Source organism: Eleginops maclovinus, chromosome 5 (genome assembly GCF_036324505.1).
Source record: "Eleginops maclovinus isolate JMC-PN-2008 ecotype Puerto Natales chromosome 5, JC_Emac_rtc_rv5, whole genome shotgun sequence".
Lineage (NCBI taxonomy): Eukaryota > Metazoa > Chordata > Actinopteri > Perciformes > Eleginopidae > Eleginops > Eleginops maclovinus.
In genome coordinates this window covers 17,119,380-17,144,410 of record NC_086353.1, presented here as the reverse complement: position 1 = coordinate 17,144,410, position 25,031 = coordinate 17,119,380, and the positions used below count along the sequence as shown (strand labels likewise).

Genomic DNA, 25,031 nt, shown 5'->3' with positions numbered 1-25,031 from the left:
CAATATTTCCATCCAAAATGAAATGAGGTATATGTATAGTTTAGCTTGTGTAGATAATTTCCATACGTCCTGCACACAGGACCAATGTGCACTTTATTCAGAGTCACGGGGAAGAAGAGCAACAAAACTCTCCAAATACTTCAGGCCTTGTTGACCATAATTGAGGTTGTCACAAGACCAGATCAGACATTATTGGCTCTTTCTGCAGTGAGTCTAAACTCTGGCACTGTATATCTGTCTGTCATTAAGCTCCTTATCATATTTTCCAGTATCTTTTTTAAATGATAGGTTTCAGTTGGGTTGGTTTCAACAAAAACTATTTCAACAAGCCTTTTCTTCAGGTGAACTACTTATCTATAATTTCCCTTTAGTTCTTTCCTTGTATCTGATGCGACAATAGTTAAATTACACCCATGATTGCGAATCTCATCAATGACATTTTTTTATTTTTACATCCAAATATATTCCCAACTCATATGACATTTGAATATACTGGAGTATTTTATAGTAATTATTTTTTGCAACTTGCAAAGGTACATCTGTGTGAGACAATGAATAGATCAAGGTGAACATTCAGTATATTTAACACTGTACGTCAGGTAATCTGTTCATTTTGAGGTTGTTTACAGCAGTTTCAACTCACAAAAGAACTATGATACAATCCTGTTTATTGCATAACAAATTAAGGCGTTTAAATTAAATATAGCCTAAAAGCCTATATCATATTTGCTTGTTAAATACAATAATGCACATATGTAACTGTCCAAAAATATATCAATTAATGTGATGCTAGTGTTCCCTAGATACACAAAGAAAATAAAAACATGTTTTATTTTTTAAAATATTTGAACTGTAATTTAATAGTTTCACCTTCTTTCCGGTGGCAAACACAAACATTCCAATTGTGTGTAAAATTGTCTGCAAGCTCCATACGTGCTTGATCACGATATATTATTCACTTAGATGTAAGACAAAATACTAGTGTACAATAAAAAATGCTACTATAACTTACAGTGTTGTGTTCTCCTCTTCGAGACTGCCTTTTCTTTAAAGGGACACTGACTAATCTTTCAAACTCAGACTCGCATTCATTAGAACTTTCATATTACCATGATTAAAAATATTGAACAGATGACAACAGAAATTGCAAAGAGAACGTTTTTTATCTGCTTGTTCAAAGTAAGGATTGCGGATCTACAATTTGTACAATAGCACCATTAGGCCACTAGATGGAAGCAGAGAATCATATTGTTCTGAGTTGAATTTGATATTTTCTTGGATAGTGGTGTCTGAACCTAAAATGATGGATTTGTCGAAATATCCTTTATATTACAAATACCCAAATGCCAGCCAGACGAGTATAGAAGTAAAAAGCAGACACACAAAAAGGAAATCTACTACATTGACTACCTAGACAGTTCGAATGACAGTGAGTCAGTGATTCCTGATTTAATTTTATGCAGCTTTTGTAAATAATATACATGATGCAAAATATATGTAAGACACATTTATTTAAAGCTTGTACTGGGAAACGTTTCTCCTACTAGGTCTGCTCAATATAGCCTCTTCTGGTCTGAATTGGGACAAACATAAATAATACATCACAAACGCAGCCCGCCTGAATCACGTGTGCTGCGTGTCAAGCAAGGGATTCGCGAAAAAATGCCTCTCCCGTTACCGTGAATCACTTCCACGCTTCCTGCCATATAGTGAGACAGCATTTCCGGGTTTGCCTGCATAGATCTACACGGCATATGTTGCTGCCTGCAGTGCTGTAGGGAGCAGGTTTACTCCATCACGTTGGCTGTGCGTCAGTGAAAGTGCTCGGACACGACGTGCTTCAACGGAACTATTGAATTCAAAACCGTGAAACAGAGCCAGAAGAGATCCTGCGACACTTGTATTCCTGCAGGTCCACTGTCATCTGCTAACCCGGTTCCTGGTGACCCTCACAGAAGGTATGTGGAGGATTTTATTTAGATGTGGGCACTTTTCTTGCGTTTGAATTGCACGGCATGCGTTTCTTGAGGTTGTTATACATGCATTGCCTCATGTTTACAAGAGTAAATATTGCGGTAAAATAAGTTTATGTGTCATATGCTTAGTAACATTTTGTCCATCAGCTTGTGTTAATACCTTTCAACACTTGGATATCCAAACAGCTGCAATATAGTGTTTACTTTGAGTTCTAAGTCATACATAATATAACCTAGTGATTGTGATATATTTAAGCTCCACTTACTGTAAAACGTCATTAGTTCTGTACATCTCTTTAATCGAGCTACTATACATTTGCATTTAAGAAAGTGCATGTTTGATATTGGAGGAAAACAGATCTCTTTCAAATAATCACAGGTGGTTCTCTGTTTTATGGCAGGAGGTCAAAGGTCATGTTCAGTTGCAGTGCAGAACTTCCTGAATCTGATAAGGATTCACTAAAAGTGTCACACTAAAACAATCAACATTGATACAACAATTAATGCACTTTTTAAAAGGAATTTTATTTTATTTTTTACAATACTTGTTGTTTACATTTTTTTCCATTTTAATTGATCTTTCTTAGTTCATATAAAATACTATATAAACACTATTCCTTGTAAAAGAAAACTGATAATTATGTTCATGTATTTCAATGAGATTCATAGTGATACAAGAAGAGTGTTTTTGTTGTTGTTTTTATCCCGCTTAACCATTTCCATTTTCCTGAAGATTTCTCTGGCCGATTTCTGTCAGTAGTTGTAAAGTTTAATAACTTTATCTTAAGTGTAATTTACACAGTTTCAGAACAGGATGCAGTTACATTTTAATGGGACAAACTATCCATAGGTTCTTCCAAAATCAATTATTATGCTCAGGCATGGAAACATGTTTGCACTCACTGCACCTTTCACATTTAGTTTATGTCATTGGTCTATCTGAGCCTGGTTGCAAATGATATTAACAAAAAAACAGAAGGTACAAAAGGGATATTTTTACTTGAATTAATATATCTTCCTTCTGCATCAAAGCTTGTGCTAAGTTAGATAGCTAGCTTTCCATAAGAGAAAATCACTGCTACATTTGGGTTACTCTGTGGGTGTAGCTCCTTCTATCTATCTCACTACCTAGCAGTTTCCCGCCTTTTCACCATTTGTTCCATAGTTTCTTCCTGACTCCCTTGCCATGCCCCCAAGGTTTGCAGATCGAAATACAGCCCCCACCACAGTCTACCCTCTCTCCCTCTTAAATGTGCATGTAACCCTCGAGCACCTCCTCAGCACCTCCACCACTTAGATATTTCTCAGTCTGTAATGACTCTGAGGATATCCATATACATACCAAAGCCTGGCTGTCTGAACTTGAAAAGGTCCCAGACAAATATGATAATTATCTCCAAAAGCCTGTACTCCGACAAACTTCATTCTTCATTTTTGTTTCCTTTTTTCCCTCTCCTTTAATTTAATTCCCTCGAGCCCTCTGAAAAGCTGTGAATGTTCACCATATGGACATGAAATCTCAATTGGTATTCCCCTTATTCTCTGGTTTACTCAGAAAGAGGGGGCCCCCTATCCTTAAGGGACTTTCTAAAAGTCATATATTTAACCCCGAGCAAATGACGGAATAGATAAAAAAAAACCAAATTCTCCATATTTATTTTTCCCTCCACCTACACTCATCCTCTTTGATGTGAACTCCATTTTCCAGTGTGTTTTAAAAGGTCCTCATGAATTATACAGTTGCCTAAGACTCTAGGGAGCTGAGACCAGGAGGACAGTCTTAGGTTAGTAAAGAAGAGGCATATAAACTCCTTCTGAAGCTTGAAATCCATCAATCCGTCAATTCAGCTAAATACACGAGTCTCTGTATATTGATCCCTGCTTTGTTTAATTGATTGATAATAGCTTCAAACTGAACAGCTTTGTGAAGATTAGTTGCACTGTTTTTTTAGAAATGAATATCAGCAAAGCACCATCCTCTAGACTTGCTACATACTTCAATGACATGCAGTCTCGTGGTTATGCCTAAATTAGTTTAGGCATGCCAAATCTCAATAGCAGCTTGTTAAAGAATTGGTTTGTGAAACTATTATCAAACTTATAGTTGTATTACTATTGTATAATAATTGTAATTTCTTATATGTTTTACTTTGATATTTGTGGGTATTGAAAGCAAAGATGAGTAGATACGAGCCATGAAGCTGTCTCCAAATAATGCACCAGCAAGCAACAATTTAAAATTGTCCACATCCATAATATTCTTTTAGAAGGCCTGTATTGTTGATCTTTACCGTGCTTGCAGAATAGCCTAACATTTACACAGGACTGAGCAAAGGTAAATGTTTTGCCTCACACATCTGCAGCAGCCTGAGCTGCTCTCTTGTTTATTTTCTTTGCTCTAATGAATGGTTCTATAATAACCAGAGGCAGCTCCGCTAATCTCAAGATCCATGCTGAGACACAGGAAGTACAGTGTCCACTGTGCTGGGGGAAAGGACAGACAGTCTTATAAATTAGTAACGGAGTGGCAGTGACCGGGTGAGTGTGTGCAGTCTGCAGGGACTGCTAATGAGGCCTGTCCATAGCACGGCTTGATTGCTTGGGAATGTTTTTTTGTTTTTTTCAGAAAACTGAAACTGATTGAGGAGGGAGGAAATATTTGGTGAATGTAGTATTTGTTTGGGGGTTCTTGGGTAACCGCAGTTACCCAAATATTGCAACTTCTTCAGCTTTTATTTGGTCTTTGAACGGACTGCAATTTCAATTGGTAGAGTCGTTTTTTTTACTGCATAGCACCCCCTCAAAAAAGACAGAAAGAATGTGCGTGTTGGTCAGCCTGAAGCCATTTAAAACGCACACTGCCTATTGAATTTGAACCTGTCCAGAGGACTGAAATGACTTCATCATTACCTCACCATGCTCTGCTAGAGGACTTATCAAAAACATGTGGCTCCACTCTCCCTCTGCACTGCACATTGATTGGGTCTTGGACGCCAATGTTTTTCCTTTGTTAGAGGACGTGTGTGTTTGCGCACAAGCAGGCTTAATTTTATTATCTTGGATTTGCTTGTCTCTCTCTGGGCTTTGACTTCATCTGTCATTCATTGGCTTGTTTCAGCATGCAGCTCTGGGTTGGGTCAGACGGGACCGAGGCCCGCTAAATGTGTCTGTTACGCCCAATGAAACCAGTTGAAAAACATAATGAGGATATTATTTGATTGACAATATAATTACAGAGCCATACTATCATTAATGTGTGCTTATTTGCTTTTCAAGGTCAACACTATCAAAATAGTTTGCTCTTGGTCAAAGGCAGAACTTTGTGCGTCACAGATTAAGAACATTTGAAAGAAGTGCAGACTGACTACTCCAACCGTGAGCAATTCCAATGGAATTTGAAAAGGTTTATAAACTTTATATAATAATATATTTGTTATTTATGATCTATTATGAAAAAAACACCAAAGTAAGATTCAGTTTTGTTGCTTTATGTAGACACATATGCTGTCTACCTGTTACATGCTTGTTTGTTAAGTTGGAAATATATGAAATACAAGCTTACACAATGTGGGTGATCATGATAAAGTTGCAACAACCTGCACTGCTGATCTGGACCTTTTAATGTTTTTTTTTTATGCTTTGAAGAAGTCATGCAAATCTGAACAGTCTTTTGTTTCATACTATTGTGCATCCACATTCAGGGTTCTGTTTGATGTGATGCATGTGTGGGCTGACTATTTAGATTCCACAGTTGTTTTGTTGCTACAGCCAGACATCCCAGCGGGGTGGGGTTAGAATAACTTTATTATACACTTGTGGGTGGTTGAATTACTGAAAGCATCCGGCTGACATGATGCACAGCTGACTTTTGTCCAGCTTGACAAAGTGTGGACGTCCACATGCGCATCAATATGTCATTGCCTTGGATGTGCCTTGCATTTGGTTGTTTGTTGATGGACATATTTGTGTTTACAAAGGCCATTTAAATGTGATGGGTGACACTTTTAATTTTCACATTACACAGAAACGTGCATCTACATATTTTGATGCTCCTGCATACGTGTGTTAACAATTTTCCTTTTTACTACACATTCGTGTGTGTGTGTGTGTGTGTGTGTGTGTGTGTGTGTGTGTGTGTGTGTGTGTGAAGAAGCCGTTTGCATAGTTATTAAGAGTGGAGTAACCATGGTGACGGGGTCAGCCTTGGACCATGGCAGAAGGAGAGGGGCCAAGGTTTTGGCCAAATGAGCTTTTGAAACAGACAGCGACTCTTTTGATCCCCGCGGTCGTCACCCTATTAAAGTTTCTCTCTGTGGCTCAAATCTTTGAGATAAAGAAAATATAAAGCAGACATGGGTACTTTAACTTCACTACATTATCAGACTTTTAATCATACGGAGAGTTCATGAATGACAAGACCTAATGAATTTTATTTGATGTCATTATCCGGTCTTTGAGTTTATGAGCTGGAATTGTGGAAATACTATTAATCTGGTCTTTTACAGACGGTTATAATCAACTACAACTATTTTGTAATTCCACACATGTATTGTTGGGTATAAAGTCTTTATCATACAATCATCAGTCTTAATTGGCAAATTTACTGTTGATGACTAATGAAATGCTGCCATTGTAATCAGTGAATGGCACTAGCTTGGTATGCTGTTTTTCCTGGGCTGCCTGCCAGAGTATGCAGCCCCTGCTGTTGGAGGATGGAAGGTGGGGGGACGCCTCCCCCGTCTCTTGAGGGCATGAATTAATATGGAGCTTAGATTAGAAATCTTCCAGGTCACTTAATGTACTCAATTAACTGACTGTCATTTTGCATATTTACTGGCAAAGGGAAATGTACTATAATTTACAGTGAAGCTCATTTCATTGTGTGTGTGTGCGTTTGGCCTCGTGAAAAGCTTTTTTTATGGATGCGTTTATTATAAGTCCTGCTCCCCTCACTGTGAGGGGATCTGAAAAAGATGTACTCCTTCTGAGTGTCATGGAAAGCTCGTATTGCATGTCTGCACTGTGCCATATCCAAATCCATTGGGCTGCCTGGCCTTTTCTTCTTCTCAATTCTCTCCATCGAGACATGTTTCTTTCCTACGTACACTAACATAAAACCTCGCTCAGTTTCAGCCCTGAATCCTGCAGTGAAATTCAGCCACGGTCTGCTTTGTTTATTCTGAGTGCACCTTTTTTATTTTGTAAACATTGTGTAAAAAGATATATGTACGACAGTAACTGTCATTTGTGTAATAAATCATGCTGTTGTAACTGTCTTTGAATTCTTAGCATGGGCACAGCATGTTGATGTGCTGGTAAAAAGCATTCCGGATGATGAATAAAAAGCGGTAGTACTTGTTGCACCTTCTTGGTTGGATGACTACCAGCTGGCTAATGTTGGAATTTCTGAATATGATATTGCTTTATGACAACTTCAACCGTTTTATTTGAATGTGGATGCTGATTAATTTGTGGCAGATTGATGTTACCCCAATGCTATATCAAGTTTAACCTCGAGACAGTAAATGTAACTATAATTATTGCCTTATGCATGAGTAATTGTATATTTCCTTTCTAATTTTGCCTCATTTTGACCGTTAAGGTAATGTTGGTTGATGGGGTTGAACCTCTTGAAACATTTCAATGGTTGTTATAGCTACTGCCAATTAATAGGCATCTATTGAACTGCTATGAATTGCAGTATTAATAGTACATTTAGTTAGGTAAAACAGTCATGATATTACTCGTGGCAACAAGTGATGATTTTCAATGTAAAATATATCTGAGGCTTTTTCCTGGAACTGCCATTTAGTCTATGATATTGGTAAGCAGTGGGAAATGTCCAACCCAATACATTATTTAAAAGCCTGAAACAATCACATCTTGACCATTTATGTCTTAAAAGTATGTATTAGTATTCTTGCACATCTCCATTCATGTAAGCCTGTCCATATTCAACTACAGTGATCCATTGAGTATTATATCATATGAAAATATGCTCTATCCTTGTGTGTGTCTGTGCATAAATTAACTCTTGTAGGCCCCATGTGTACAGGAAACATGCTTTATTGCCTCCCTGACCAAACATCTACTTTTACAACATCATCTGCTACTGTTTTATCAGGCACACCCATGCCTTGGTTCCTGTTTGTGGGGACACACTCACTCACTCACACAAACAAACACACACACCATGGTATTGTCACATCACACAGACTGTGTCAAATCACTGTTGGCAGCACTGAGGTTGGCGGCTGAATCCGGGTGTTGATGTGAGTATGTACTGTGCTGTCCTCTGTTGTTTGCCTCTATCTGGGTCAGCTTGTGTACTAAACGATGAATCTCATCCCACTGAACGCTGTGTCAGCACTGTCCAGTGTGGTCTGAATTTTGTTTTTTTGTTGCTGTTGTTAGTAAGTCATGGTTTTAATTGATTTAGTGTGCTTCATTTGGATGTATGGTGTGGTAGGGCCTGGCAAGTCAAGGCATGAAGCCAAGTGTTATCTATCAATGCTTCTGCTTTGAAATTGTGTGTGTTGTAGCACATTGACCTTGCTGGCCATAGTGATAGGTTGTATTTGTAGGTACACTGCGCCATAAATAAACTTGTCTTGCCTTGCCAGTACATTACTCGTTTAGTGGTGGTGGAGCTTGAGCTATGTGTGAGGGGACACTGGATCCTCAGGACCACCATGGTGCTAATCCATGGTTTGTTGATTTCTTCAATTGCTGGTTCATAAATAGTCACGTTGCCCTGTAAGTGTTTATGGAGTTACATTTGCTAATTGAACCTCTTGCTTTAAAGAACAAAAATATAACTCAGGACATGATGCATCCAAGTTCACTCCATTGGTTTTGAAATCATTTGTGTCAATTACTACCTTAGGTTGCAGCACTATTGTGATTTTTGCCATATTTTTCAGCTTGAATACTGCCTGACCCCAAGCTTTGCTGTAGCTTTGCTCTTCACATTTTCTTGTTTCAATTGTGACATCACAATTTGTGTAGAGGGAGGTGTGACACTTGAAACTTTCACTAAGACAGAAAGAGTGAAACAGTGATTTTACTGTGAAGTTTTACTCTTTTACAAATGTGCCTCATACTGTATGTCAACTGTGGATGAATTGCATTGTAACTGTTTGTATAGGTAATCATAAAGTCAGAAAACTTAGATCCTGACTGCATGTTTCCAGAAAGAGTGTGAGGCTAAGGCACCTGAAGATACCATTAATAAAATGGAAGTCCATCATGGAGCTTTATTATCAGACAAGGGAATCCTTCTACGCCTGGCCTGCCCTGCCCTGAATCTTTATCACCCTTTACACAGCTCTCATCAGAATGATCCCCTGTACCTTGCAATTAATCCGATCCTTTTTATGAGGAGGTTATAACTCTCAGTGAACTCAGAGCCATCTACTGTGTCCACGGTCCACTGTGCTTTAAGGCTTAAAGCTGTGGCGACTGTACCTCCGCCTGAGTACTCACCTCAGTCTTGTATTAAGGTCAATATTTCTGCCAGACAAACCAATTTGTCGCCACACTGCTGTTGTTGATATTAGTGAGCTTCTTTGCTGAAGGGCCGATGCATGTCATTACTGACGCATTTTGCATTTTACTCAGTAAACCCCTCAGGCATCAAAAGCAGTCTGTGAGTCTGTTTGTGCCTTCAGTGTGTGTTGATTGTGTGTGTGCACAAATTGAAACGTTTTATGTGTTTGGATTGTAAACATTTTGTGCAACCATTTGCTCTCTCTTTTCTTTGAATTCTCAGCCCATTTGTTTGTGCACTGTAAATGTTTCTCTTCCTACAGTTGGTCTTTTTTATTCTTTTTTTACTTCCTTATATTACATTTTTGATTCAGCATTCCATCAGAATCTGTTGTCAAACAGATAAAAAATATGCTCAGTCTTTATTTATTTTCTCAGTGTTTACAGAGAAGAACCTGCTGTGGCTGAGCAAAAAATAACCAAGCCGTTATTCTGATAGCAGATTGTATGCTGTCACACCCAGTGTCCTCTGTCTGTTACAAGAATTAGTTACTCAAGGATTGATGTTGCATTACATCCTGTGCATTTAACCAAACCCTTCCTTTAAAGGAAAGATCCACCCTATGATCAATTCCTGTCAAACAAAACAGTATTGTCAGACTTCTAAAATAGACTGGAAGACAAAGTTCAACTCTGATAAGTTAATATAAGGCCATTTTCATCACACTGATGAAACTCTGAAAACTCCAAAATGTTCTATGAAGATTATCTGTTCATCACAACAAAGAAGTACAACCGTGTTTTAATAGCAGGTTATTTTGACAGACATAAATGAATGCATGAAAAACCATGAACTATTCCACTGTCAGCTTTTACATTGTTGTAATGTTTTGTTTGGAAGAATTTCATTTTGAAAGGAAGCCCCTATAGTAAAACTCTGTTTTTAGATCTGTAGATCTGTTTTTCCTTATATTCATGTTTTCTCATGATGGATAAACTTTCCGCCTTATCAGTTCCCCTCCCTCGCTGCCCACACACTCGCACAATCCCACAAACTTTCCACTGAGGATGTATCTGGTTGGAGTCGGGGAGAGATACCCGGTTCGATGTGCGTGGTGTCGTGTCACATGTCTCGGACTCTTGTCGCAGGATGGGAAGTATAGGAAGGCTGTATTTCCTTTACTTCAGCAGAGGAAATCACTGGATAGGACCCATCTTTTGTTCTGTCCTTCCAGGACGTTCACTGATACGCTTTGGGTGGGAATTTCGACAAACACAACATGTAGTACAATGCCATGCTATCCATACATACTGTGTTTCTGTGTGTATGGGCCCACAGAAGTTGTTGTTTATATTTTGGATAGCCGATGTCGTCGATCTTGTGGTCAAAGGCACTGTGGTGCTGGGTCCCAAACATGAAGTAATCAGTTTAGGAGTGATTCGGCATGTGTTCCAGAAAAATGTGTTTCATGGCCTCTGGGACATGACAGTAGGGGGAAACGATGACAAATGGCTGTGTGTGTTAGGGAATGTGTGTTTTTAGGGGTGTCACATTTTGAATTCCAAATCAAAATCTATTGGAACGTGCTTCTAATATAAAACATCAGGATCAAAAGCTGCATTGGCAATTCTCCTTATTTTCCCAATCTACTTGACCTCGATGAAAGAAAGGGAACAACACTCAAAAGAACAACAAAACAGAGCTTACTAGCCACTGCAGCTAAAAAATGACACAGGACTTGGACACATAAACTTTAATCTGAGTAGTAAATGTACAGTATAATTATTTCCAGCATTTTATGGAAGCATTTTGGGCTGTTGCTTTCCTCAACTACAAAGCCTGTGTGAAATCATCAAGCGCAGACCCATCTGAAGTGCCTTTTGAGCAAATCTCTGAATCAGTATCAGCTCCTGAGACGCCGCTGTACAGCAGAACATGACCCCTGGCCTCTGTGAGGAGGAGTGTTTTCCTGGGTGAATTAATAGTGTGTCATATATTTAGTTGTTATTATTAATAAGACCAATGAAAACAAAAGTGAGTGTTTAATGGAGTGTTAGCAGGATAGTCATGTCATGTACTATGCCTGAACTCATCTTTGAGTGAGGCTCTCTTCCTGTTAATACAGCTGTCTGAGTAATCTGTAAAAAAAAAAAAAAAGGCTTAGTAGAGATCACTGAATATGGATCCACCAGAGAGGGAGAGCCGGACATTGTGTCATGTCAACAGAACAATGGAGAGCAATTATCATCATCCACAAAAATGCTGAAAGGCCATATTTTGTTTGAGTGTAAACACATGGGCGTTGATGTCCGAACCAGAAGGTTTAATCCAACATGACTTCAGTTGTAGCTGGGGTTTTACTTAAGACACTGATTAAAGTATCGTTTTTCTACACAGAAATGTATTTTGCATCCTGTGTGGTGAGTAATTGTTCATATTGGATTATCATGTAGTGGGTGTGGGATGAAGAGGCCCCTGCTTGGCTGGGGTGTGTATTTGTAAGTGTAGATTAAAGCAGTGGTTCTCAACTGGTGGGTTGCGAACCAAAAGTGGGTCTTGGACTCTTTTTGAGTGGGTCGCAGATATGCAAGTGGAAAAAAAAAAAAAAAAGTCTATTTTGAAGGCTGACATTTTTAATGCTGCAGTAACAGTAGCAGTTTGACTGGAAATATTGGAGAACAGAAATGGTTTTGAATGATCAGCTTCTCAATAAAAAACATCTTTGCTGATGCTATTCGAGTCTTCTGGCCAATCACAATCAAGATTATGGCATGTTGCTGCAAGTCACCACGGAGAACTTTGCGGTAGAACTACTCTTTATACATCCATGTCATTTACCAGTTTTTTTTTTATAATAACGAAAAAATGTGTAGGCTGTCTTTCATTTTGACCCACAGAGAAATGGGGGCTATCTACCCTTATCCACAATTTAAAGTAATTTACACAGCCGCTCTCCTCTCTCGTTCCTCTCTCTGTAAGGAGCAGCAGCTTCAGCTGTCGGTAACAAAAGATAAATGGCATTAAATATTGTTAAATATGCCGGGTAATAATAGATGTATTTTTTTTCTTCTCAGAGTGTACCAGAATCCGTAATTTGTTAGTATTTCAAAAACTGTCTGTCTTTTTATTTAATAAAAAAAATGTGCCGTTTTTATTTCATAAAGTTCAATTCTGATTTTACAAAACGTGATCACCATCACCAGTTTAAACTTTTTTTAAAGCATACTGTAGTTCTGTGAAGGGATATAATCTGCCTTGTATAGCACTGCCTGGCCAAAAACAAAGGTGTCACACTCAAATATTTGTTGGACCGCCTTTAGCTTTGATTACGGCACGCATTCGCTGTGGCATCGTTTCCACAAGCTTCTGCAACGTCACAACATGTATTTCTGTCTTGCATTAATTTTATGCCAAGATCTTGAATTGATGATGGGAGATTCGGACCACCACGCAAAGTCTTCTCCAGCACATCCCAAAGATTATCAATCGGGTTCAGGTCTGGACTCTGTGGGGGCCAATCCATGTGTGAAAATGATGTCTCATGCTCCCTGAACCACTCCTTCACAATTTGAGCCCGATGGATCATGGCATTGTCCTCTTGGAACATGCCCGTGCCACCAGGGAAGAAAAAATCCATTGATGGAATAACCTGGTCATTCAGTATATTCAGCTAGTCAGCTGACCTCATTCTTTGGGCACATAGCGTTGCTCATTTTTGCATCGCCCTTATTTGAGTAAAACTGAAAAATGTGTAATCTAAGTTATATTATTAACCTTACTTTCATGTTATAAGTTAAACAGATGTTATATTAAACTTGGTCTTGTCAACATTTTGGAAATTGTTGTTATGTTCATTGAGATATTGTTTAAAATGTTACTTTTCAAAGGGGGTGTACTCATTTACGCTGAGCACTGTATATATATATATATATATATATATATATTACTGCAGTGGTTCAAAACTTTGGGTCGTGATTGATTTACCAAGGAAAAAGTGGGTCCTGAGGCGGGACCACTTGAGAACCACTGGATTAAAGCATATGTTCAATCCTTACCAGGTTTTAGCTACAACTCAAAGAATGGACAGTCTGGTTTAGTTTTGGGTCTTAATGAATGAGCACAGTAAACTTTAGGCTTTTCATTTGCAATATTTACTCTAGACCTTTCACCTTTTCTGAAGGTATGTTATTACGTCAGTTTCCATCCACAAACTATGGTCCATGTATGTAAACAAGTCCATGTATAATCCCTGACTGTTATACAGTGGAAAACTATATGGAAAATGGCTGTAGCGCTTTTAATGGCTTTGTGTTAATGGTTGGGGTTCCCCTTGTGAAATAAGGTTGTTGTATAAAGAGAACACTGTTAATTTCTTGAGTGATGGAAGAGAGATGAAGTGGACATGTTAATGAACCAACACAATTTACTAAAGAGCTGACTCACAAAGATACTGTTCTGTAACTTCAGAGCAGTTAAACTGGATTAAATTGTATACAGGCCAGGACTCAAATTTGATAATTACTTGGCAGGGGCACTTTGAAGACACCTGCATGATTGCACACGCATACTGTGCTCATGCTTCTGTGTTTCAGCCCTGAGCAGCTGTGTTTACCTACTTTAGTATTAGTGACCTGCCTGTTTTCATGTTGCTCTTCTCTCCAGTGAAATTACTGCAAGATAAGATCCCACATATTCACCTCACACCTGGGGCTTCTACAGCTTTGCAGTCAACACACAATAACCCAGTTTCTGCTGCCGCACAGGTGCAGTAGGAATAGTAGAATACTTAACTTTGAAAGCAACTCCAGCCCTACGTTTGGGTTGTTATTTTTTAATTTGCTCATTCACATCTTCACCGAGCTTTAAGTCTATTTGCATCTTTTTTTCCACAGGTAGGTGATCAATTACTGTGGGCTGTTCGCTACTCTTCTAGAGAAGCATACTACATCATGATTTTTTAAATATATTTAATTGTTTATATGAAGCATTTGTAGTTTTTGGATATTCCTCATGTATTGGAAGTGTAAAAAGTGGCTATTTAGTTTGGTGGACATTTATGAACAGAAGTATAATAAAGGTAGAGACAAACACACCTTCCTATAAAGCAGAGCTTTTAACTGTGAATGCTGTGAAAGCATGATATATAGCGTATATGATATAGCATATACCGTATGTGGTATGTTCGGTAATTTGAGCTCATTTACATTTCAAATGTTTACAAAATGTAAACTAGAGGTATTTGGGAAAATTGCGAAAGCAGGCTTGCCATCATCTGTGTGATGTCTTTTCCTGATCAAACCATCGTGTTAGGATGCTGTCATAATACCACCATGTGTGAATACTCTGAGGAATGGGTTGATTTTCACACCTGAACAATATTTTACAAAATATCATCCGCTGATGTTCCTTGTGGATAAACACACTCTGAACCGTCAGACTGTCTTAAACACCATCTGTTCTGTTACTCTTAGGGGGATTAACAATATTTAACACATGTCTACCGGTACATGCCAGCTTTTGCTTTGGGCTCAATTTAATAGTTGAGAATCTGGCCTTTTTACTCTGTGAGTTCAGCCCCTCTATCAGTGTGTCTACTCATCTCCTTCACTTATCCGAAATTAAATTTAAAGTCATAAGTGACAGAAATCAACTCCATAGCAGTGAAAGGCTCACCTTTCCTTCTCCTCATATCTCTGAAAAAACTTTCTCTCCAACGCCCTCTTTATGTGAGTGATGGGGCTAAACAGGGCTCCTCTCTGTAACCCCGTCTGACAAAATCAGATTAATAAGATCTTGGAATTGTTGTGTAACTGTGGCCAAACTAACAAGACAAAGTAAAGTCAACCCTCATCTCATCCCTGTGTGTTTTTCTTAGAATAATTTTGTGTCTTTAAGAGCTTAGGTCACTTAAAAGCCTGTAGGTGCTTTCCCTCTATTAAAAGTGTTCTTGCCCCCTTCTAATAAACTAAAGTATTATTATTATTATTAAAATAACACTTTACATTTGTCAGGATATTATATAATGAGGCCAAAGGAGTCCATGGTGTGTGGCTGGACAGTCACATACACCAACTCACTGTTGCCCCCCCAGCGGTCAGCAGAAAAGGTTGTTATGTAACTGTGCTGGTTTTCCTTGTCTGTTTGTATATTACCCAAAAGGAAAAGTAATTAGTATGTCAAGTGCAGTGGCCGTCTTAGTTGATGACGTGAAGCCAAATTCATCCTGGTAGTCCCAATTGCTGTAGTACAGGTTATTAATGCTGCTGACATAAAGGCTAATGTTGGAACTACATGTTGTGTGTTCTTGATGGTCCAATGATTTGTTTGAAACACAGATTGTTAAGGGGTATTTGAAGTTGACCTCGGTAGTAAAGGATATACAGCCAAGTGGAGGTTGACCTCTTCACAGAAAGTCCGCCCACCTTAAGTTTGAGACACTGTTGCTGCTGCTAGCTACGAGGCTTACCAGATCCCATTCTCTTTTACCAGTTTTGAAGATCTGTCGCATTTAACCACAGACAAAAAAATCTCCCAACACACTGTACGGCTAAATTACTGCTGATTTTATCCTCATGGCTAACTGGTCTAACATTGTCTCTCAACCACACTTTTAAGACGTGCTAAACGTACCAGCAGGAGGTCACACGTGCCGCTTTTCCGCCAAGCCGGAGCTTGAGCCGATAAAGATCTGGTTTTTCCTGTTTCCACCGCAGCGGCGCCGGCTTAAAGCGCCTGAAAAAACGGATATGATTGGCCCCGCTCGGCTGCCCGGCAAGATCCAATAACCAAATACGTCACGCTTACTTCGGAGGAGGGCGAGAATAACCTGAGTTGTACACGCCATGAATAAAGCAAATACAAGTTGTAACAAGCTGAGCAAAGTGACTAGAACGCGACCACACACTTATGAAAAAACACACTTTATAAAGTCAGGCAACAATAACCAGAATCAGTGTGGTTCTGCTTATTTTTACAATACTTTAATCACCATTCGTTCACTGTTATTGAACATTGGGAAGACCAGGCAGACATGTTCCTGTTGTTTTGTATTATTGCAGCTATCGGGTGGAATCAATACATGGGCAAGACAGGTTGCCATCAGTAGTTAAATCATAACGAAAACTACGCCGCTGTAGAAAACGGCTTATGCCACAATAGGATAGCAAAGTAGTCAAGATAGTCAGAGTAGCCTCGCTTGCTATGCCAACATCACCTGTCTAATGCCAGACACTTTCATAACAGCGTTGTATGCCAAACAGCGTCAATTCAGACTGAAACGCATTCAGTTATGGGAAGGGGTATGCATCAGCTGCTTGTGTGACAGTCAGACAGTGAATATGAATCAGCAAACACCGACGTGAGTTAATGCTCGACTAAACGCCGGTGGACGAGCAGCACTGCAGCGGGTGGTAAATGCTGCTGAAACACATTAATAAACAATGAACCATGGCTCTCTGGAGAGAAGTATAAGGTTGGAGAAGTAGTTCTTTAATTTAATCTGTCTTCTTATGATTAAAAACTACACGAGCATTGACCAGACGCAGTCCTCTATTTATGTTGTTGTGAGTGGAGTTGGGGGAAAACATCAGCGACGTAAATGGTTACGTCATGATGCAAACGATGACGCAATGACTTAGCTCCACTTGAGCTCCACTCGAGCTCCACTCGGTCTCTGAGCGGTGGAAACATAAGGGGTGCTACAGGCTAGAACCAGAAAAGCGCCAGAAAAGCAAAAGATCGGATCTTGAAACGGATCCGGTTTGGTGGAAAAGGGAGCATCACTCATCCTTTCAAGAATCCCATGTAACACTGAAAATGTCCTGCCATTTTTTAGAAATGGATTCTTATTTATAGGGATATGGATATGAATGGACATAAATATCTGAATTAAACTTCCAACCCTTCAATTGTTGGACAACCTGCTCTACCGCCTAAGCCACAACCGGCCCCCAAGTGGTCAATCGATACACATCTGAAAATGAGACTGATGCTGATACCACTAGCCAGAGGCTTGACATACTGTATCTAGTTACGAGAACTAGGTCTAAATAGGCTGTGCCTGCATAGATATCCACACTGAGATCTGGGTAGAATCTGTTGGCCAACTTGACACAAAAATTCACCCGTGGCTTTGTCTGTCCGGCATTTGCCAATAAACGTAGAGATGTGCTGACTCCTCAATGCTCTTTTGTATGGCTAGATCCGATCGATGAAAGAATGCAGGCTTGCTGTCAGCCAGATTCATGCTTCACACACTTCTCATTGTCATTCCAAAAACTGAAGGAAAATTAATTTCCCCACCTCTACTAACAACCGCCAGTGGATTCAGCAGGTGGTTTCAATTCCAGTTCATTCAGCCAGCCAGGACTGAAAGTGTGTTTCCACAACTGCTGGACCATCTGGGGCTTCACATTTCAGGTGCTCTGCAACCTCTCATGCCGCTCCCAACGCCAACACTTCCAGTCATTGTGCCTGCAGTTACATAACGTTTACTGCAAAAACTCATGCAAGAGTCAGCTTTTAGGTGTTCTGCTACAAACTCAAAGTTCTGTGGAAACAATCCATTCATATTTTACGGTTGCGCTGATTGTCTCAACAAGTTGGTCCTCATGCAGTGACTTCCTTCATAAAAATTAGAGAGGTCAACACCAGGATGACATTCTTATCTATCCAATTCTGCTCTTACCCAAGTGTAGACTCACAAATCAGTCTCATAACACTTACCTCCTGAGGAGATATAAAGACAATCTCCCTTTTTGTTGCTAAACCTGACTGGAAACAATTATAGAGGTTTTATTTATTTTTTAAACGCTGCATAGCTGAACCAATCCTTATGGTGGTCCTTCATGTTGGGGTGGTCAGATGCAGGAGTCTTGTGCTTGTAAACACTTTCTTTCAAGAAACACATGCACAGAACTATTGTTTCTACAGCTCCTATGCTAACGTGCTAACAGTAAAGTAAAATAAAAAACATTCTCAGGGCTTCCTCCCACCATCAAACGGCTCCAGAATGTGACAAATGGCTACTTTGAAAATTAGAACAAATTCTATGCAAACAAAAATAAGTATACATCGCATCTTGCCTGAGGCCTCTTTCTCCATTACATATATACATATACATTTGAAATATTTTTTTCTGTTATTTTGGACCATTCCCAGATTTCCCGGTAGCTCATCATAATGGAATGCAGGCGCAGCACCGCAATAACACATCTCGTATGCTATCAATAGCTCTTGTGTTCTCCTATGGCGAGCCTTGCTCCCTGGTGTTGACACAGTTGGTGTTTTTGCAGATGACATAGATAACTATCAAGGGCACAGACCCAGTCCGTGAGACCGCCTGCCGCTCAGTGTAGCCACCAGAACAGTACCACTCTCCGTAGTGGAAACTGCTGACCGCTGTGCCGAGAACACACACATTGAGGGCCATATACTCATGCTACTATTTACAGTGCAGTTCACAGGCAGTAATTGAGCCACATCCAGTGATGGTGGCGCTTCCTGTAGGGTACAGCTTGTAGAAAGAGCATAACAAAAAAAATGTAGGATTGGGCCACATGTTCATTTAATCCTGTGGAGTCTTCCCTCCAGGAAATGATAGATTAAAAGAAAGTTAGGAAGGTCGTATCAGGAGGTTCTCAGTTTTTTTTTCAACAGGCCATTCCTTTTTCAACAGGCCATTCCTTTTCAGCCATCAGGAGAGATGATGCTGGCGTAGACTGTTCGCCTCTTCTCCGCCTGTATCTAGTACAGACTTATATTTGTTTTATATTCTCCCACTTGGTCAAATGAATCCGCCATTCATACGCTGATGATACACAGCTCTATCTCTGCACCAAACCATCTACTCAACTCCCCTCTCAATCCCTTGTCAGCTGCCTACAGGACATCAAAAACTGGATGTTGTCAAACCTACTCAAACTTAACAGCACAAAAACAGAGCTCATGGTTGTGGCTCCCAAGACACAACTCCGGAAGTTTGGAGATCTGCTCCTCTCCCTGGATGGCTGCTCCATTTCTCCGTCCCCTGAAGTCCGCAACCTGGGTGTCATCCTGGACACAACCCTCTCCTTCCAGGCTCACATCAAATCGGTCACTAAATCTGCTTTGTACCATCTCAAAAACATTTCCTGACTCCGGCTTTCACTCTCCGTCTCTGTGGCAGAAACGCTCATACACGCTTTCATCACGTCGTGATTGGAGTACTGCAATGGGGTCCTCTCCGGGGTACCCAGCAAAACCCTGAAGTGGCTCCAGTATGTCCAGAACTATGCCGCCAGAGTTCTCACCTGCACAAAGCCATGACAGCACATGGCCCCCACCCTCATCCACCTTCACTGGCTCCTGATCAAGTGCCGGATCACTTACAAAACCCTCCTCCTCACCTATAAGTCTCTCCATGGCCTCGCTCCATAGTACTTATCGGACCCCCTCCAGCCCTACTTCATGGACTCTGCGGTCCTCGGACACGGGCCTTCTCTCTATTCCCCGCACTGGCCTCCAAACCGTTGGTGACAGGGCGTTCAGTGTTGCGGCCCCCACCTTCTGGAACGCAATGCTGCCTCCCTGGACATCTTCAAATCTTCAAAAACTCATCTCTTCACCATATCCTTTGACCACTAACTCATCTTAGTCCCCTGTTCTTCTACCACAACTGCCATTATTTTGTTAATTATTTTCATTTATTTTTCTGTTCTTTTACTTTTACCTACTTTTTTGTTTGTTTATTTGTTTTCGGTCTGTCCTCACAACATGGAAAGTGGCCTTGGGTTCCTAGAAAGGCGCTATATAAATTGAAATTGTTGTTATTGTTATTATTATTATAAAGACGAAAGCATTTAACATTTCTTTTGTGAGAGCCCTAACCCTACATGGCCGTCTGGTGCAAAAAATGGCCTAAATGCTGTATGGATGGATATGTATAAATGGATGTATGATAAACGTAAATCCATGTCTGCCATTTCTGATTAAATATACATTTCAGAGGTGTATACTAACATTGCATATCTGCTTTTTGATTGACATTTTTGTGAGTATTTCAAACATGCTGAAATACAGAGAACACAGAGTTTTCAAAAATAATGAGAAGGCTTTAGTCTTTATTGTCGGAGCTGTCTTCCTTTTAATTTTAGCGTTTTATTGAACTCATTCCTGGCTAATTGGTTTTCTTCTATCCTGGCATTACAGGCTTGAAAAAAACACACGTGTATCTGCCTCTATTTCTGATACATGTCGTACCCTCAAACATACATTATGGCTCAGTTTTAGTAGATAGCTGTAACAGCTCCCAGAAGACTTTGATGCAGAAAGTAATGATGTGTTTGTGTCTGTTTTTGTCCTAGTTGGCGAGACGTTAACTTGAACATACCCCTGAGAGGTAAGAACTTCTACATCAACACACACAAATTCAGCTCCTGCTTAAGATTTTAAAACACCTGTTGACTGCATTAAAGGCACAACGCTGTTATTTCTACGCCACGGCACTCGCAGTTTATGTGTTGATTGAAGTTTTGGTTCTGACGTACAAATGCCTCCACCCTCTTCTTTGGTTTTCCTCAAGGACACAGAAGGTAAATAGAGAATTATAGTGAGCTCTTTTTGGAGCGCCTTGGATAAATGACACGTCTTTGGTCAGTGGTAAGCTTACCGGCTGCTTCCAGCCAGACATTTTACTGTGTTGGAAGTCATCCTGAAGAGGAAATAGTGACGGGTCTCTCTCTTTCTATATTCATACACAGTTTTTGAATTTCTCCCTCTCTATTTTGCCCACTTGTGGACAGGAAGCCTTCATTATTTTATGACGACTATCAATCATTAATCTCATTCATGTCTTGAATGTGTCAATGAGTTTGGTCAAATCATTTTTCTAAGGTTGTCAAAATATTTTAGCTCATTTGATTTATCAGTAGCTCATGGAAAGATTGCACTAAGATTGAGAACAACTTTATTTGACCAGGCAGTCTGAACTTGTTTTGATGAAATTGGTGGAACTTTTACTTTAGTATAGACAGTTTCAGTACACTCTACTATTACTCTTGGTACCTTCTTATTTTAACATTCACATTTATTCTTCTGTCTTTCATTCCTACGTCTTCCACACTAACCTATTTATTCTTGCTATTAGCCAACTTGACCAACTTCGTAGCAGGAGAACATCTGCTTATTTCAACCTTTTGAGAGTTTGAGAATTAAAAAAGCTTTTGCCATATGGCCATACGAGCCACAGCTGCCGTGCTTCCTTTCGATCTTTTGAGAAATATTTCCTTTCAGTCATTAGACAATATCTCTCCTAAGACACTGACATAATCACATTTGTTCCAGCAGTACCTGCCTGCTTCAGTCTGTTTTGTATTGAAAAATCATACATTTTATGGACTCATGTGGTTCTAATATCTTCACTTACTCCTTCCATAATGCCTTTTTGTGTCCAGTCTCTCCTGTTTTTCGTTTATTCTCCCTGTTTATCTCTGCAGTGTCAGAATGTTCACTTTCAAATGTCAAACCATGAGTTATGAGGCGCAGTAAGTTAAAAAGGTTTGTCTCTCTCTGTCTGTCCTTTTTGTGTTTGTTTACCTGTCTTGACTCACTGTCTCAGTCCTATCTAGCCCTCCCACTCACCCTCTTCCTCTGTCAGATTCTGTTAAAGTGTCTGTCTCGCCCCCTAAGTCCAAGTTTGTGAGATCTGTCAGGTTCAGGGCTTGCAAGCTCAGGGGCGGGAAAAAAACTGGGCAACACTTCTTGCTGACGTGTCTCATAATGTGTCCTCTGAGTGCCATTGCTGACTTAACTTGGAGTCTTTTATCTGGATACATAATTCCTGTGTAGGATCATTTAAACCCTCACCAGTTCTCACTTCTTAAACTTTAGTTGCTTTGAAAACGTTATTATTGTGACTCTGTTACTGCTCTGGCTGCTCTGTGTAGCTGATAATGTGTGATGTTATATTTAGAATGGGATGATGAATGGTATAGTGCACTCAGTGATGAAAATTTATTTTGCATGTCTTTTCAAAACAAGTGCATGTTTGCACTAATAATACAATTCAAGCTTAATAATGGTGAAAATATCACATTATAAGCTGCATGTTTCTCAGACATCATGTAGAAATGGCACATTGTTCTCTGCTGGAATCACAAGGTCTTTTTAATAATTACTATGAATATATCTAATTTATCATTGGTTCCATCCAAGGCACAACGAATAGTATTTCATGTGGGGGAAAAAAACAATCCTGTCTGTCTTTGAGGTGTTTCTGGGCATTTCAAGCAGATGCCACATTGTAATCATGCATACAAGAGGAAGCTTTAAAAAATTCCATTCAGCAAAATATTTTTCTAAAACAAGTGAATCAGTGGTTGGCTTTCCTGTACTGGCAAGCACCGTAACCCTTGTGGAGCAGCAAGGAGGGACAGCCTTCAATGTTGTTCTTACAAACTGCAACTGACAAATCTTGAATTGATTCAAGGAATCTATTCAGATGTTTAAATGTCTGAGTCTGCCACATGAATCGCACTGGAGCTGACAGCTTTGTCATTCAGAATGTTTGCCATTTAAAGCTCAAACGACAGCTAAGCCATCTGGCCCAGCTCCTAATGCTCCATTTTATAAATTGCACCACAAACGAAAGTGGATTAACAGCTGTTGATGTAATCCCTTAATACATTTCGTAGTGATTTATATGATTTGGTTTATCCTCCACTGATAGCAGCGTACAGAGGTAAAACACAATTAAATTGAGTTAAGCATGTCGGCCTGTTGCGCCCAACTTTATTGTAGTGCTGTTGGGGTATCTACCAAGTCCAAAGACACGTATCTGGTTCTTAAGCTGCTAAATTCACCACTATAACTACCAACTAGCCGCTAATGTTTCCATAATTGGTTTATCAGAGGGATTCTTTTATTGAATGACTCCAAAGAGAGAAGTGAAACAGCAAAGTGTCGTGCCATGAAACCATAAAATCTTGCAGAAAAAAGAATATGAAGTGCTCCATGTCCCTAAGGGTATATGATTATGATCTGTGGGATGGACAAAATACTCAGAGTCAGACAACCATAGTCATATAATCAACTGTTAACAGAAATATTATGTCTCTACAAACATCATACGTTTACAATTATCTTTCTCTCCAGTCAGCCGTTCCCAGTCTTGTGTGACAGATGTCCATGAAAGAGGATAACTGTGAAAGAGCAAAACAGTGAATCGCATCAAGTAGTCAAGGTGACCAAAGCAACCAGGTAACAAAGGCCCAAGTAAGAAACATAGAAAGGACTAAGTGTTATTGAAGGTTTGGAAGGTGTCTGTAGTGCACAGAAGACTGAAGGAAATTTGAGGGCCTAGCAAAAATCACAAAGTAAGAGAACAGTGATTTAAACCACATGACTGTTAAACTGCCTATCGTAGTCAGGAGGTCAAAACTTTCCACTGGTCATTTCCTTTCCCTCTTACTCTGTCTCCTCTCATGTGTTTCCATCCTTCTACTTTCACTATGCTCCTCTTCTCTGCCTCATTCCTTCAGTCAGACAGACTGTCCTCTACTCAGCAGGGCAGTAAAGAGACGTCAGCGTCTTCTTTCGCCCTCTCTTAAAGTCTCCTCATCTTCTCAGTCTGTTAAAGGCCTCAACGTGCACATGCAGCTTGCTCCTGGCTGCCTCACAAAGGTGATGTCATCCACCTGGTCTAATGCCATTCATAGTGAGTCATCAAGAAAATATGAGTTCAGTGTCTTGTTCAGTGTTTGGATTCTAAAAGTAAATAAGGCTGAACAATAAAAAAAAAAGCTATTTGGTTGGTGAGTGAATGATAATTTTTACAGAATTATTATCATGTTCTCCAAAAACTTTTACAAGGATCAGTATAAAACTTTCTTTCTTCTCAACATTTTTTAAAAGAGTATTTTTGACACATTTCACCTATAACAAATATTGCACGTCATGGGATTTGAACATTGCAGGAGGCCATATTGCGACTCTTTATATATGTTTTTCATAATACCAAATACCCCTTTGGTTTTGGAAGCAATGATAGTGGGAAGAAAACGATGGGAGCCCGTTTTCAAATCCTCAGGTTTTCATCCCCACAAATAACATTTTGACGTTGAATACTTTGGGAAGTCAATCAGCTCTGGACTTGAGATGCTGGTTAGACTTGGCTGATGTTGACTGCCTGCTGTGTCTTCTGCAGTCCTCTGCATGGCATCACAGCAGCTCTTGTCTCCCGGCTGCTCTTAACACATCTCTGCCAGCCCACTTAACCGTCTCTGTGAAAACATACATACTGTACACAGAGTTTGGTAAATTCATCAGGGATTAATGTTGATGGAATTTGTGGTGTTTCTCATCGTATCAACTGATTTAACATTTTTCAAAACGTTACTACCAATGCAAAACAGGTGATCTTTTTTCGGATTACCTCTTGACAGTCTGGTATGTAAAAAATGTAGAAGGAAAACACAGAAATCTGAATAAATCCTTAGTCAGACTCGTCTGTGACTCCCACTCACACAGACACTTGCTCTGCCGGTGTCAATGTCGAGAATGTTTGAGGAATCTGCAAGAAAAAGGAGATT

At 39.7% G+C, this 25,031-nt stretch overlaps 1 protein-coding gene across 3 annotated transcripts in view; it reads left to right on the top strand.

Annotated features, from left to right (window-relative positions):
• The first annotated feature begins 1,789 nt into the window (after positions 1–1,789).
• The window catches only part of add3a (adducin 3 (gamma) a), a 95,200-nt gene continuing 71,958 nt past the window's right edge, over positions 1,790–25,031 (top strand). Inside the window, exons 1-2 of one of the 3 annotated variants that reach the window (XM_063883200.1) lie at positions 1,790–1,958; positions 20,808–20,842. The gene's annotated coding sequence lies outside the window, so the exon portion shown is untranslated. Of the gene's footprint in view, positions 1,959–8,173; positions 8,249–20,807; positions 20,843–25,031 lie in introns of those variants that run through there. The other 2 variants (XM_063883201.1, XM_063883202.1) reach the window with 2 other exon arrangements.